Genomic DNA, 15,060 nt, shown 5'->3' on the forward strand with positions numbered 1-15,060 from the left:
CTTGATACGTTATCACTTGTGTGAACCTCCCATGTATTCTGAGTGAATTTGGTTGAGGTTGTTTCCCTCTGTATTTTGTACTGTCATATTTATAGTGGATTGCTCAACTCCTTTGTGGACGTAGGTCGATTGACCGAACCAAGGTAAATCTTTGTGTCTTTTGGTATATTTCTCGTTGTCCTCTTACTCGTGGTCTTTCGAGGTTTGCTTTGCTAGCTTCCGCGTTTACACCTGCTGATTTTCGGTCCTAACAACTGATATCAGAGCCAGATTCAATGACGGAGTCAGGTACAGTGGTTCGATAATCGAAGATTGAACCAGGTTAGAAAGAGGTGTTCATCTTGACGGGTGTAGTTCTAGCCGCACCCTTTTTGACAGTAATGAAGATTTTGTTGGAGAAATTGTTTCAGAGAGGTTCTCTGTGTTGAGACATAAATTTTGCAAAGGAGATTATGGAGCAGAGAAGCAAGTTGTTGAAGATTAAGTCAAGAAGGTGGACAAATTTATTTTGTTAGAAATTCAGGCCAAGGGGGAGATTTGTTGGGTTTTATTTGTCCTGATTTCTTACCATAAATAGATTTTCCTTTTAGGAAAAGGTTTGGATTGACTAATCATTTTTCTAGTAGGAAAAGGTTTAGGACTCTATAAATAGACATGTTCCTTCTAACTTAATCAGCATTCACAATGTAGTCTTAAGGGCTTTGAGAGTTTTTGGTTAGAGGGAGAAATTGTGGGTCACAAGCTTTATTTATTATCACTTGTGTGAACCTCCCATGTATTCTGGGTGAATTTGGTTGAGGTTGTTTCCCTCTGTATTTTGTACTCTCATATTTATAGTGGATTGCTCATCTGCTTTGTCGACGTAGGTCGATTGACCGAACCACGTTAAATCTTTGTGTCTTTTGGTATATTTCTCGTTGTCTTCTTACTCTTGGTCTTTCGAGGTTCGCTTTGCTAGCTTCCGCATTTACACCTGCTTATTTCAGACCAGATGATTCGACTGTCTTGGTCAGCCTTGCTTGTGGAAGTCTTTCAGGTGTTGCGTCATCAAAAGGTTACTAATCTAATGTAACATGAAACGTGGTAGAAATTTTGAGCTTCCAATTATGTTTTGATTTCTCTACAGGGAAATAGTGATGAGGAAAAGTATTGTCTTAACTATATTTCTTGAATTTTGTCTAATATCCCCCAGCTTGTGGGTGTTGATCACCACATTCTTTTAATGTGTTGTTGCCTCTGAATTTTTTTATCTCAATGTCTGGTTACTACACGGAGACATATCTATACTGCCAAAGCTTTCAATTTCTACATGCTTCCTATTCCATGTGTTGGGGCAGAAGAAAACACTTGTTTATCTCCCTCTGGGCTATTTCTCCTGGCAGTCTGGCACCTTATAAGAAACTTTTCTATACTATGCTTCTCTTTGATACATGTGTTGTGTTGGCTCTCCATATTAAATGGAATATTTAATTGTGATTCTATATTCTTCACAAAATAGATGAAGATATAGAAAAGCTGACATTGTGGTCAACAAGTTGTTTCTCCAGCTCAAAATTGGTGGGGCACTAACTTTGTTCTACATATACAGTATTAGGCCTTACCCTTAACTAGTATACTCTTACACAATATTTCAGGTATTTGAATGTAGATGTCGATGCATGGAGCTGTCTCATGGCTTTTGATGCAAAGAGGTTAGGCTGCTGGCTTCTCACTAAGTTTCTAACTGGACCGACTCTTAGAGCCTGAGATTGAGCACTTTTATCTGGCATTTGAATTTAGTAAGAGAGTTCACTCCTAAAAAATAATTTGCTTCCTTGTCTTTCTCGACACTAACTTATTGTTTCTGGCTCGAAATGTCAGATATAGTATTCCTCTCATTCATTAAATTGATAATTTGCATCTTCAAACATGCAGTTGGCTCCACCATGGTGGATCTTTGCACGGGAGCCATATGTATTTGCAGTAATCAAAGTGTGAGAGGCTTCCTCATTGAGGTATGCTTGTCAATTAGGCTTGAAATGTTCTGTTTCAAAAATCAATTGTAGGACCGGTCTAGAACTACATCTGTTTATGCTGGTCTTTGTGTGTAAAATATGGACAATTCCGTGTATTTCGCAGAAACCCTAAAAAAAGATAGGGACAACAGAGAAATAACATGAATGCGCTGGGCAACTGAATCAATGTCAATTGCACAAACTAAATAACAAGTTAACAAAGTGAGAGGAGAAAACATATAAGAAGTTCATGATCGCAGAGAAATAACATGAATACACTGAGCAACTGAATCAATGTCAATGGCACCAACTAAATAACAAGTTAACAAAGTGAGGAGAAAACCTATAAGAAGTTCATGATTGCATCCATTCCATCCCATTGCATATCTGAAGTCCCAATTATGCATCTGTTGGTATAGAATAGGAGGCTTCGGCATTGTGGAGCATGCTTTTTTATTAAAATCTTACCAGATTAGATGCATTATCCCAGTATTATGTTATTCCTTCCTAAAGAATAGAAACTTATATTGACAAATAGTGATATGAAATTGGGATATAAAAATAGTTTATGTAGTCCCAGTTGGTTTTATGTTATTCCATTGAACAAGCACCCGTGATTTAAAAGGAAAAAGTGGTACAAAACTATCCTGAGGCGATTGGTAAAAAACAAGGAACAAAAAAAAGAACACATACTATAGCTGTAGAAGAGCTAGCAGAATAGAAGGAATAGGAGAAAGATCAAAGTGGGAAAGATGATCAGAAGAACAAGAAGAAAAGAAATTAGACAGACAGAAGTTGAACAATAACAGGATGAGGACGCAAGAGAAGAAATTAAAACTTAAAAATTGATGGAATTTTTAATCATCAAGAAAGAAGATGAGAAACCTTCCTGGAGCAAAGTGAAAAGGCATTTAGGACCTATTTTCTCTCCACCTTTTCTTGCATTGTAGCAGCATACAGTTATACTGCGTCTCCATCTGTGTATGCAGATAGTAATCTAGACTCCTTCTATTTTTTTTCCATTGTTTTTCTCGAGTACAACCGAAATCCAGACAGGAGCTCTCATGTGATGCCTCTAAAACTTGCGCCACTATGGCGAGCACTTCTTTTAGAGTCGCATCACTTTGCTCTACCAAGGCACCATACCTACACCTCATGGTGGCTCTCCTACTTGATGAGTTAACACTAACTAGCACATGTTTTGTCTTCTAATTTATTTTGATGTCTAATGGATGGGCAATCACTTTCAGTGTTCCCATTTTGATATTATTGATTGTCGTAAGTGATCAATTGCTTTTCAATTCATTACTTAAATGAAAGAGTTGGTTTTGGTTCTTGTGGAATCAAACTAAATGGAAGATGAATTAATATGAATATTTGGTAGGAAGATAATTAGTACAAAATACAAGTCAAAGATTGTATCTTGGTAGGTGAAAGTTAGGCAAACCATAAAATGGTTTACTATCTTAACCTTGACAATTTTTACACATAGTGATGTCATGGATGACATCAATAGGATGAATTTATTCCTATAAATAGGTAGCTCTTAATTCATTTTCAAATCATCCTTTCACTTGCCTTCTCACCTTCTAAGGCATTGTGTTCTCTCTCTTGTAGTATTTCACTTATATTCTTTGTATAGTGAAATAAATATTGGTGCAGTTGTTCTTTGGTGGACGTAGGATCATTTTGATCCGAACCACGTTAAATATTGTTGTTCTTCCTTGTTCTTTAGTTTCACGTTTCCGCTAACAATTGGTATCAGAGCAAGGTTCTGTCTGAGTATGCTCTGTGGTTGCAGCACAGTCTGAACTTCCACATCAGAAAAGGATTACTTTGGTTTTCTATAGTTCCAAATACATTGTAGTAGAAAAGGAAGAACAAGTAAAAAAAAAAAGAGTTCCTTGAAGTTTGAAATTGATAGATTTAGTGGGCGCAACAACTTCAATATCTGGAAAATCCAGATGATAGCGTTACTGCGGAGGGAAGGTTCAATCCATGCTATTGACGGAAAGTACCCCGATAAGATATCGGATTCCGACAAAGAAAAGATTGAAGGAGATGCATTGAGTGCAATCCAACTGTCCCTTGCACCTAACGTACTTTGTGAAGTGAGTACAAGTACCGAAGAGACGGCCAAAGAGTTATGGGAAAAGCTGGAAGGGCTTTACCAGGACCAGTCAGTGACAACAAGGATGTTGTTACAACGGCGTCTTCATACATTTAAGATGGATTCAGGTACTTTGTTGCAAGACCATCTAGATGCGTTCAATAAACTTGTGATGGACTTACAAACTGCTGGAATTAAAAAGGACGAGGAGACACTTGCATGTTCTTTACTATTTTCATTGACTTCAAAATATCGTGATATTGAGAATTCAATGATGTATAGCAAACAACCTATTAAACTTGAGCAAGTGCGGCAAGCACTAAACTCTTGTGATGTGCGGATGCATTTTGAAGGAGACAAAAGTGACGAAGCTAGTGGACTCTTTGTAAGAGGTCGTACTAGCCAAAAGGGAAGGAGCAAATCGAAGTACAGATCAAAGTCTCGTGTGAACAAAAAGAATGCGGAGTGTTGGGGCTGTCACAAGAAGGGGCACTTTGAACGAGATTGCCCTATGTCGAAGTCCAAAGAAAAGGCGAGTGCATCCATTGTTGAGAAAGTACATGATAATGATGATGATTATGTACTAACAACATCATGCAATAATGGAGTCTATGACAACAAATGGATCTTAGACTCTGGTTGTACTCTGCATATGACATTCCGAAAAGATTGGTTCAGCAGCTATGAAACAAGCAGAGGAACTGTATTAATGGGCAATAATGCAACTTGTAAAATAGTTGGCATTGGTTCAGTTCATGTTCGCTGCCATGATGGAATCATGAGGACTATTACAGAAGTCCGTCATGTTCCTGATCTAAAGAAGAATTTGATCTCCCTGGGTACTTTAGATAAACAAGGCTATAAGTACATGAGTGAAGGAGGAACTATGAAAGTGACTAAAGGGTCTTTAGTCATGTTGAAGGCCAAGCTGGAGGATGGCCTCTACACACTTGCGGGAAGCACCATTATTGGCTCTGTAAATGCATCTACAGTGCAGTTATCTAATGATGACAAGGCAAAATTATGGCACATGAGACTAGGCCATATGAGCGCACGAGGATTGGAGATGTTGAGCAACCGCAACCTTTTGAATGGTGAGAAGATCAGCACACTTGAATTTTGTGAGCACTGCGTCTTAGGGAAGCAGAAAAAGGTCAGCTTCAGCACTGGCAAGCACAAGACGGGAGGGGTGCTAGACTACATCCATTCAGATTTATGGGGTCCCTCTAAGCTTCCATCAAAGGGAGGAAAGAGGTATCTTCTCACATTCATTGATGATTTTTCACGAAAGGTTTGGGTGCGTTTCCTGAAGACAAAAGGTGATGCTTTTGAAGCATTTAAAGAGTGGAAGATTTTGGTTGAAAATCAAATTGAGAGGAAAATCAAGTATCTTCGCACGGACAATGGCTTGGAGTTTTGCAGTGAAGAGTTCAATGATTTCTGCAAGGTTCATGGGATCGCAAGGCATAAGACGGTCAGGCACACACCACAGCAGAATGGAGTTGCCGAGAGAATGAACAGAACTCTTCTTGAGAAGGCTCGTTGTATGCTCTTACAAGCTAAGATGTCCAAAGTATTTTGGGCTGAAGCAGTTCATACTGCTTCTCATATTGTCAATCGGTCTCCAGCATCAGCGATTGACTTTAAGACTCCGAATGAGGTCTGGTCAGGTGAACCCTCTAACTATTCATACTTGCGAATATTTGGGTGTCCAACTTATTATCATGTTAATGAAGGTAAGCTTGAACCAAGGGCTAAAAAGGCCATATTCGTAGGGTATGTTGATGGAGTAAAAGGGTACAAACTATGGTGTTTGTCTTTACTCAAATTTGTAGTTAGTAGAGATGTTACCTTTGATGAATCCTCTATACTTGATCCTCGTAAAGTTTCTATGGAGTTATCTAGAAACGAGAACAACGAGCAGGTGGAGCTACCGGTGGAGCTTACCAAGAAACGGGATCAAGAGACTCAAAGTGATGAGTCAAAAGATGCAGAAGAACTTGCTTCCAATGAACCATACACAATTGCGAAGGGAAGGGACAAAAGGCGGATACGGAAACCGGAACGTCTTATAGAGCAAGAAAATCTGATTGCACAAGCGTTCGTAGCTGCAGAAGAAGAGATTAAGGATCTCGAGCCCTCTTCGTATATTGAAGCAACTTCTTGCAAAGATGCTGCACAATGGCAGTTGGCCATGATGGAAGAGATGGAGTCTCTTCACAGAAATGAGACATGGGTCTTAGTTAAAAGGCCAAAGGGGATGAGGACAGTTGGATGCAAATGGGTCTACAAAAAGAAAGAAGGTATTCCAGAAGTGGAAGCTGCTAGGTTCAAGGCGAGATTGGTTGCAAAGGGTTTCAGTCAGAAGGAGGGAATTGACTACAATGAGATCTTTTCTCCAGTCGTGAAACATAGCTCAATTCGCGTGCTGCTAGCATTGGTTGCACAATTTGATTTAGAGCTTCAACAGCTTGATGTCAAAACTGCTTTTTTACATGGTGATCTAGAAGAGACAATCTATATGGATCAGCCTGAAGGTTTCCTAGCTGAAGGAAAAGAAGACCATGTATGCCAACTGAAGAAGTCTTTGTATGGTTTGAAGCAATCCCCTAGACAGTGGTACAAGAGGTTTGATGCATTCATGACTACACATGGATTTTCGAGGAGTGCATTTGATAGTTGTGTGTATCACAAGAAGATGTCTGGTAACTCTATGATTTATCTTTTGTTGTATGTTGATGATATGCTTATTGCTGCTAACAACATCACAGAGATAAATATTTTGAAGAAACTGTTGAGCAAGGAATTTGACATGAAGGATCTAGGAGTTGCAAAGAAAATCCTTGGAATGGAAATTTCAAGAGAAAATGGTGTTGTACATCTTTCTCAGAAGAGGTACATCCGAAAAGTTCTTGAAAGATTCAATATGGATATGAGCAAGCCTGTAAGTACACCTTTAGCTTCTCATTTCAAGCTTTCAGAGTTACAAATGCCTCAATCTATGGATGAGGTGGAGCATATGTCAAAGGTTCCTTATGCGAGTGCAGTTGGTAGCATTATGTATGCTATGGTATGCACACGTCCAGATATTGCCCAATCTGTAAGTGTAGTAAGCAAGTACATGGCAAATCCAGGAAAAAGGCATTGGGAAGCTGTCAAGTGGATATTGAGATATCTCAAAGGAGCTCCTGATGTTGGCCTAACCTTTCGGAAAAGTGAAGGTATTTCAATTCTCGGTTATGTTGATTCTGACTATGCAGGGGATCTTGATCGAAGGAGGTCCACAACTGGATACATCTTTACTCTCGTTGGCAGTGCCGTTAGTTGGAAATCGACTTTACAGTCGATTGTCGCTTTGTCTACAACAGAGGCAGAATATATGGCAGCAACGGAGGCAGTGAAAGAAGCTATCTGGTTGAAAGGTTTGGTGGCAGAATTGAGTTCAGCTCAGCTTAAATCAATTCTAAAATGTGATAGTCAAAGTGCTATTCATTTGATTAAAAATCAAAGATTTCATGAGCGCACCAAACACATTGATGTCAGATTTCATTTTATTCGAGATGTCGTAGAAAAGGGAGCTATCAAGGTTGAGAAGGTTATCACAGACGATAACGCTGCAGACATGTTGACCAAAATAGTCCCGCTTGCCAAGTTTGCACACTGCAAGGACTTGGCGGGAGTATGATGCAACTCTAAGAGAACAACTGCTAGGTGGAGCTGGTATGTTCAACAAAGGTTTGATTCTTCTTGTTTCTTACAATGGGATTGCCCAGTAAGCTTAGAAGTTTTGGCCGGAGTTGTTTATACGCATGCTTGGAACACAAACCAAGGTGGAGATTGAAAGAGTTGGTTTTGGTTCTTGTGGAATCAAACTAAATGGAAGATGAATTAATATGAATATTTGGTAGGAAGATAATTAGTACAAAATACAAGTCAAAGATTGTATCTTGGTAGGTGAAAGTTAGGCAAACCATAAAATGGTTTGCTATCTTAACCTTGACAATTTTGACACATAGTGATGTCATGGATGACATCAATAGGATGAATTTATTCCTATAAATAGGTAGCTCTTAATTCATTTTCAAATCATCCTTTCACTTGCCTTCTCACCTTCTAAGGCATTGTGTTCTCTCTCTTGTAGTATTTCACTTATATTCTTTGTATAGTGAAATAAATATTGGTGCAGTTGTTCTTTGGTGGACGTAGGATCATTTTGATCCGAACCACGTTAAATATTGTTGTTATTCCTTGTTCTTTAGTTTCACGTTTCCGCTAACATTAAACGTGGTCGATGTTTTTAGCATTTTCATCTCTATGTCATGGATGCTTTTGCAGTAACATTTCCTTTGGATCTTGTGAGGCGCCGAATACAATTGGAAGGAGCAGGTGGTCGGGCCCATGTTTATAAGACTGGTTTGTTTGGTACATTCAGTCATATTATCCGGACAGAGGGCCTACGTGGTTTATACAGAGGAATTTTGCCTGAATATTACAAGGTTGTGCCTAGTATTGGTATTGTCTTTATGACGTATAAGAAAATGAAGCAGCTTCTCTCAGATATTGACTGATGCATTGGCGCTTGACATACTTGGAGAGTAAAACTAACAAATACAAGGTGCTGCAGTATTATATACCAGGAGAATCTGGAATTCTTTGGAAATATCTGCTTGTCGATGTAAATTCACACATTCATGATGTATAGACTGTCAAAAAAAGCCACAGGTTTAGTAACCATGATTCCTTTTGGGGTCTTGATGAGGCTATGCTCTGAGCCTGAAGTTTCATGTTGCAAAAGTATCCGCAAAAACCAAGTATTTGCGTTCTATTACTTGTATGATTCTTTTTGGTGTCTTTGGTAAACCTATGCTCTGAGCCTGAAGTTCATGTTCTGGTCATTTATAACAAAATTACCTCATCATTAGAAAAAGGGGGTGTATATGGATTGGGTTGGCTTGGAATTTTCAAATGCCAAATTAACTTATTTGTATCGGGTTTTGAATCTCTAGACCAAAAGCAAAACTAGTAATGGTGATGTAAATAATTAATTCGTGCTTCACACATTTTTTTTATTCTATTAAAATTAACTATATAAGGTGTTTTTATTGAAAAATGAATAAAAAATAGTACAAGATATGGGTGATGATATTAAAATCACAAAATAAATATTGTCAATAAATAAGTCAGTAGTGAAAATGTGTTAGTAAAACGGTTATTCACACTAGTGGTTTACAAGCCAAATGGAATCGACAAACTAAATTAAATTTAAAAAAAATGATTTGCGGTTTGATTTTGGTGTTAGAGAAAAATTGATCACTCTTGGCTTGGTTTGATGTTGAGAGAAATCGATCGCTCTTGGATTAGTTTGGAATTAAATGACAAAGTCCAGCTAAACTCAAACATGTGTGTGTGTATATATATATAATTTACTTTGTTAATATACTTTTAGTTAGTTTATAGTTTTTAATGTATAGATATATTTTTTCAAATTTAGGCTTGTAAAATTTGTAATTATTTTATTTTGTATTAAGATCGGAAAATACAATTATATTGTTATAATTTTTCAAATTCGAAGTTAACAATTTATTTCCTAAATATTTTGTTTTGTATTCAGTTTGACTATAGTCTTTAATCTTGTAAATTTAATATGATGAATGTTAATATTTCAATAAAAATATTTTGTACTAATGTGAATTTTATCGTCTTTTTGAAGATTTATATTTATTTAACATTTTTATATCATACAGGTAAATAAAAATATAGTTGATCTCTTTATCAAACATCGTATACTTCTTAAAAATCGAACAAATTGAAAAAATTGAAAAACCTAACCAAAATTGAAATTCGGAAAACCTGTCTTTATGTGTTTGATTTGCTTCTAGATTTAATAAACCAACATAAACGATTTAGGTCTATTTTAATGAAAAACCTAAACAAACTGACATATCTTACACCCCTAATTCACACTGTATACTTTGTGTTATACAATGTGTAGCCTCACAATATATTTTGTGTCCAAATAAAGTAACGTTGTGTTTAAGTAAACTTTGCTTCAAGTGACTTTGTGTCCAAATTTTATAGCCTATATGATAAAACATGTTTTGTAGTACAATAAAATGATAGGAAGAAAAAAAAAAGAGAAAACGTAGTAGTAAGCAATTTGGTTTTCATTTTTTTGTGTTTTTCTCATACTGATGAGTAACTAATAAGCTATTTATGAGCCTCGTGAATTCAAGCTACTTAGCCATAGAAATGTGTTATAATCTGCTGACCTCATTACTGGTGCATAATAGTTAGGTACAATAAATGGTCACATGGTCATCCACATAGTTTACAACACTCCCACTTGGATGTTTGATACGGGAGTTGATATTTGAATACTAATTAGTTCACTAATTTATTATGTTCGGCAGCCCACGCCTGTAGCAAAATTTAGGAGCGGTTTGGCTATACTCGAAATAGAAGTAGTAATGTTTTAAGACTAGCACTTGGACGTTATTAGGCAACATAAAACATTCGGCAAACGACATAGAAGATAGCCAAAACAATGTAGGAAAAGAGAATAAGACAATCAACTTTATAGAAAACTTGCCCCAACTCGTATTATTTAAAGTAAATACAAGAACACTTATTTGTACCAGCCTCAGCACTATAAGAATACCCTAAACTTTATGCTAAGATTCACCCTCTATTTAGTATTTCTTAATAGTTAGAGAATAAAATTGAAATTCCTCTTTGAGCATGCACATTCATAATTCTTTGTGCAATCAACTGCTGAAATGTGGCATAAAAGGAACTGACATGTGGCATAAAAGGAAGGAAACACTTGTTGACATTATCATGATCCTATTCTATGTAGTTGATAACCAACAATTATTTGGGATATTCAAGTTAATTAAAACTAGGCACCAAAATCAAGTCTCGTTCGAAATAGGATAAGGTTGCACTTTTTATAACCGCTAGTCATGTCACTGGCATGTGCTTTGTAACTGCCGTTGGCTTTTCTTGTCTTCTAATGGAGTTATACACATGCATACCACCACCTTACTTAGACTTTTCAGTCTTCCATTGCTCCCACTCAATGTTGTCACACCAATTCCAAATCATGTCAGTCCCTTATCTCACATCGGCATGAATGCCCCTTGCATTGCTGCCTTATCTTTGCCGGTCGTTTTCCTTTGTCATTTCTATGAATATCAATGTCATTCCCACGTGACATTGTTAAGACTTCACCTTGTCAAATCTTCACCAAGCTTTCTTTCTCTCAAGTGCTTGGGCTTCACTTGCGATTGTGCACACCTTAGCTTTTGATGTACCGTGGTTTCACGGTACTTTCAATGCTTTTTTCTTAAGTTTAGTATGTGTCTAAGGCCTTTTTATAGTAGTTTTAATGTATTTTTCTCTTTATTTTTTGGAAAACTGTCCAGAATGAAAACGCAGAAGAACTGTGCTGAAGTTGCAGAAGTGATGACCTACGGAGCCATCGACGGTCCGTAGGTGGCAACCGTCGTCTGAAGAAAATGTTGCTGAAGGAAGATCGGGGAATTCTGACCAGGTGTGGGTCTACGGAAGCTATCGATGAACTGTCATCTCCACGAAGGACCGTCCTGCACATCCGTCATTGCTAACAGAAAGTAGCCCTAGTACCCGTCTTGAAAAGATTCTAAGTGTGGAGAAGCAGAAGCCATAAATGGACCGTCGTGAACTCAACGAACTGTCATCCTGGTCTGTCGATTGTTACAGTTAGTTGGAGAAGAAAGCAGCTGAAAAAGGTTCTAAGTGTGGAACAACGGGAGGCCTTGACGGTCCGTCGTGGCCTTGACGGTCCGTCGTGGCCTCGACGGTCTGTTGGTCTGGTCGTCGACTCAGATGCGTTTTTGGGCAGATTTTACTTAAATAGATTTCCTTTTTATGTTAGGACTTATTTATTATAAATACTTGTAAAAACCTTGTTTTCAGGGTTAGACACTTTTGTATTTTTCAGTTTTATTATATAGTTCTTGAACTTGAGATTTTGGGAAATATTCTACTTTCCGGAATCGTTTGTTGCAAGACTTTGTTTTATTCAAGTAATTTTCTGGATTTTCTTCAATATCATCAAAGTAAGTACATGAATTCTTGTCTAATCAATATGAATTGTGTGATTGTTAACATGGGTAACTAAATCCATAACTAGGGTTGTGGGAACCATGAGTAACTAACAAAGTAAAACTAGCTAAAATAACAATTCTAGAATAGTGTCTTGCATGTTTTGATAATTTTTTTGCTTTAAAAGTATTTTTAACGAGTGCACGTGTTAAAACTCGCCTTGTTTTTACTGGTCGGACCAAGGAGGTAGATAATAAGAAAAGAATTATCAACGTAGATTTAGTATACACTATCTAATAGGTTAGTGTCGATTGGTGCGAAGTAACAAATAAGCCATACATCGATTATGATTCTTAATATGAGGTAAAACTAAGGTTTAGTAAAGCTTACACATGTATAAGGACCAAGGTGCGGAGTAAAATTCTCTAGTTGCCGGACCAAGGAATTAGGAATACATAACTTACCACTTTGCATGCAGGATACTATGGAAGGATTGTTATAGCTAGAATTCCGCGTTATGAACCTGTTAGGAACACTTATGCCCTAGTTACTCTCATCACTTGATAAATATCAAATATTCATACTTGATACTTGTTTACTTAGAAATATTTTATTCCTTTTGTTACTTAAAACCCCCCTTTTGTTACCTGTTTTCGGAAAGGACTTGATTAAATAGAAGTAATTATAGGTTAAAGTTATGTCTAAATCATTTTCCTCGTGGGATCGACCCCAACCGAATAGTTGGGTTCTTTACTTGATACGACCACTTGTACTTCTTTTCAAGAAGAAAATTTGAGCGTATCAAATTTTAGTGCCGCCGCCGGGAAAAGTAGCTTTTCGATTAACTTTAAGCATATTGCCAGATTTTAGTCAATAATTTCCTAATTTTAATTTTTCTCTTTGTTTTTGTCTCTTGCATATCTAACTTCAGTGTATGCCAAGTATATGGAGTAGTGGAGAACCCATACTCTCACCCGACCCCAAACTGTACTGTACACTGCGCAGAACGAACCAAAATCTGGGTTATCTTGAGGATGAGATCGACCAGGAAATTCCACCACCGGTTGAAGCTCATGATCAATTATTAGCTGAAAATCGTTGGGAAGGTGAAATAAGGAGGCAACCTCCCACTCCATGCCATCAAGAGTACTGTAGAGGAAATGTAAACATCACTGACTCTGACGGTCCACTTGTCCTACCTCTTCTACCACAGGGTCATACTTTTGTGGTAACTAGTAGTTTGATGCAAATGCACACAGCTAGAGGTTTGTTTTTGCAACTATTTTCTGAGGACCCACATGCCCACATCGCCAAAGTGAGGTCGGTGTGTAAGATTTAAATGGGGAGTCGTGATTTGAACATGGATTTCATTGGATTAAGAGTGTTCCCTCTCTCACTGATGCGAGAGGATGCGACATGGTTTACCGAGCTCCCCTATAACTCAATCTACTTCGAATCAATTGAGGGATGTATTCTTAGCACGTTACTACCTATTGTCTAAGAAGCTAAACCACAAAGATAGGGTGAACAACTTTGTGGCATTACCGGGAGAACCAGTCAGTAGTTCTTGGGATAGGTTCACCTCGTTTTTGAGAAGTTTCGCCAATCACCGCATAAATGATGAGTCACTGAAAGAGTCCTTCTATCAGGGACAAGATGATAATAATAAAGAAGTACTTGATATGATAGCGGGTGCTTCTTATGGGGAGTGTCCTTATGCTGAGATCGTTGAGAAGTTAGACAAAATCTCCCGAAATAATAAAGCTTGGAGCACTAGGAAGTCAGATACTGGGCGAAACACTTTTGTAGTGCAATCTGCACACTACCCAGCCACAAATGAGATTCGCGATGGGTCAAATGAGAACTGAGCTTGCGTTGTGTTGAAACACGTCACTGGGGTGCAGAAAAGGTAAATACTGTGAACTACTTGTCTAAACCACCACCGCCGACTGATGAGTATTACTATGAGGAGGACTCTTATGTAGTATATGAGCAGACGGGGGGTTTCCGACCAAACGCCCAAGGCTCCAATTAGGAGAATTGGCGCCAAGGTCAACGAAATCAAGGTCAGAACTATAATAAACCGAGAGGGTCTTTATGTCCGAGATGGGAATTACAATTGCAACAACAACTTCAATCGAGGTAACTATGGTAACAGAAATGATAGGAGTGGCCCTATATTCCACCTCAAAATCATGAAGTTGCTCCTAGGGATGGTGAAGGCAGTATGGCGCGAGTTGAGGATATGTTGCAAAAAATGATAATGAGGTTTGATGCTAGTGAAGAGCACACTAAAGAGTTGAGGAGTGACTTAGCGAGTATTGAGCAAAAAGTTGATGCACATGCAATTTCGATCAAGCATCTTGAGTTGCAGATGGCCCAATTATCTTCGACTATGAACCCACGCCAATTGGGCACTCTTCCTAGCAATACTGTCCAAAATTCGAAAAATGGGGGACATTGTATGGCAGTCACAACTCGAGGTGGTAGGCAAACCATTGACCCACCGATGCCGTCTAGTGTAGAAAATGTTGTAAGGGGTGATGATGAGGTAGTGGAGGTTAGTGGTGAGTTACGAGACAAAAAGGGGAAAGAAGTTGAGGTACTCCAAAAGGTGACCCCCATGCCTAGACCACCACCTCCATTCCCACAACGGTTAGTGAAAAGACCGAGGATGGTAAATAACGGTGTTTTATCATTATGCTCAAACAACATTCCATCAATGTTCCTTTGATAGAAGCTCTTGAACAAATGCCCGGTTATGCCAAGTTCATGGAAGATATGGTCACTAAGAAAAGATGGGTCAGTTTTGAGGATGATGATAAAATGCAGCATTGTAGTAATATTTCTACTTGGTCTTTAGAGTAAAAG

At 38.0% G+C, this 15,060-nt stretch overlaps 1 long non-coding RNA gene across 1 annotated transcript; it reads left to right on the forward strand.

Annotated features, from left to right (window-relative positions):
- Positions 1–917: 917 nt before the first annotated feature.
- LOC114077654 lies at positions 918–9,073 on the forward strand. Its single transcript, XR_003579000.1, has 4 exons — positions 918–1,054; positions 1,635–1,778; positions 1,915–1,994; positions 8,440–9,073. It is a non-coding gene; the product is annotated as an uncharacterized LOC114077654 (long non-coding RNA).
- Positions 9,074–15,060: the final 5,987 nt, after the last annotated feature.

This window comes from Solanum pennellii, chromosome 6 (genome assembly GCF_001406875.1).
Source record: "Solanum pennellii chromosome 6, SPENNV200".
NCBI classification, from domain to species: domain Eukaryota; kingdom Viridiplantae; phylum Streptophyta; class Magnoliopsida; order Solanales; family Solanaceae; genus Solanum; species Solanum pennellii.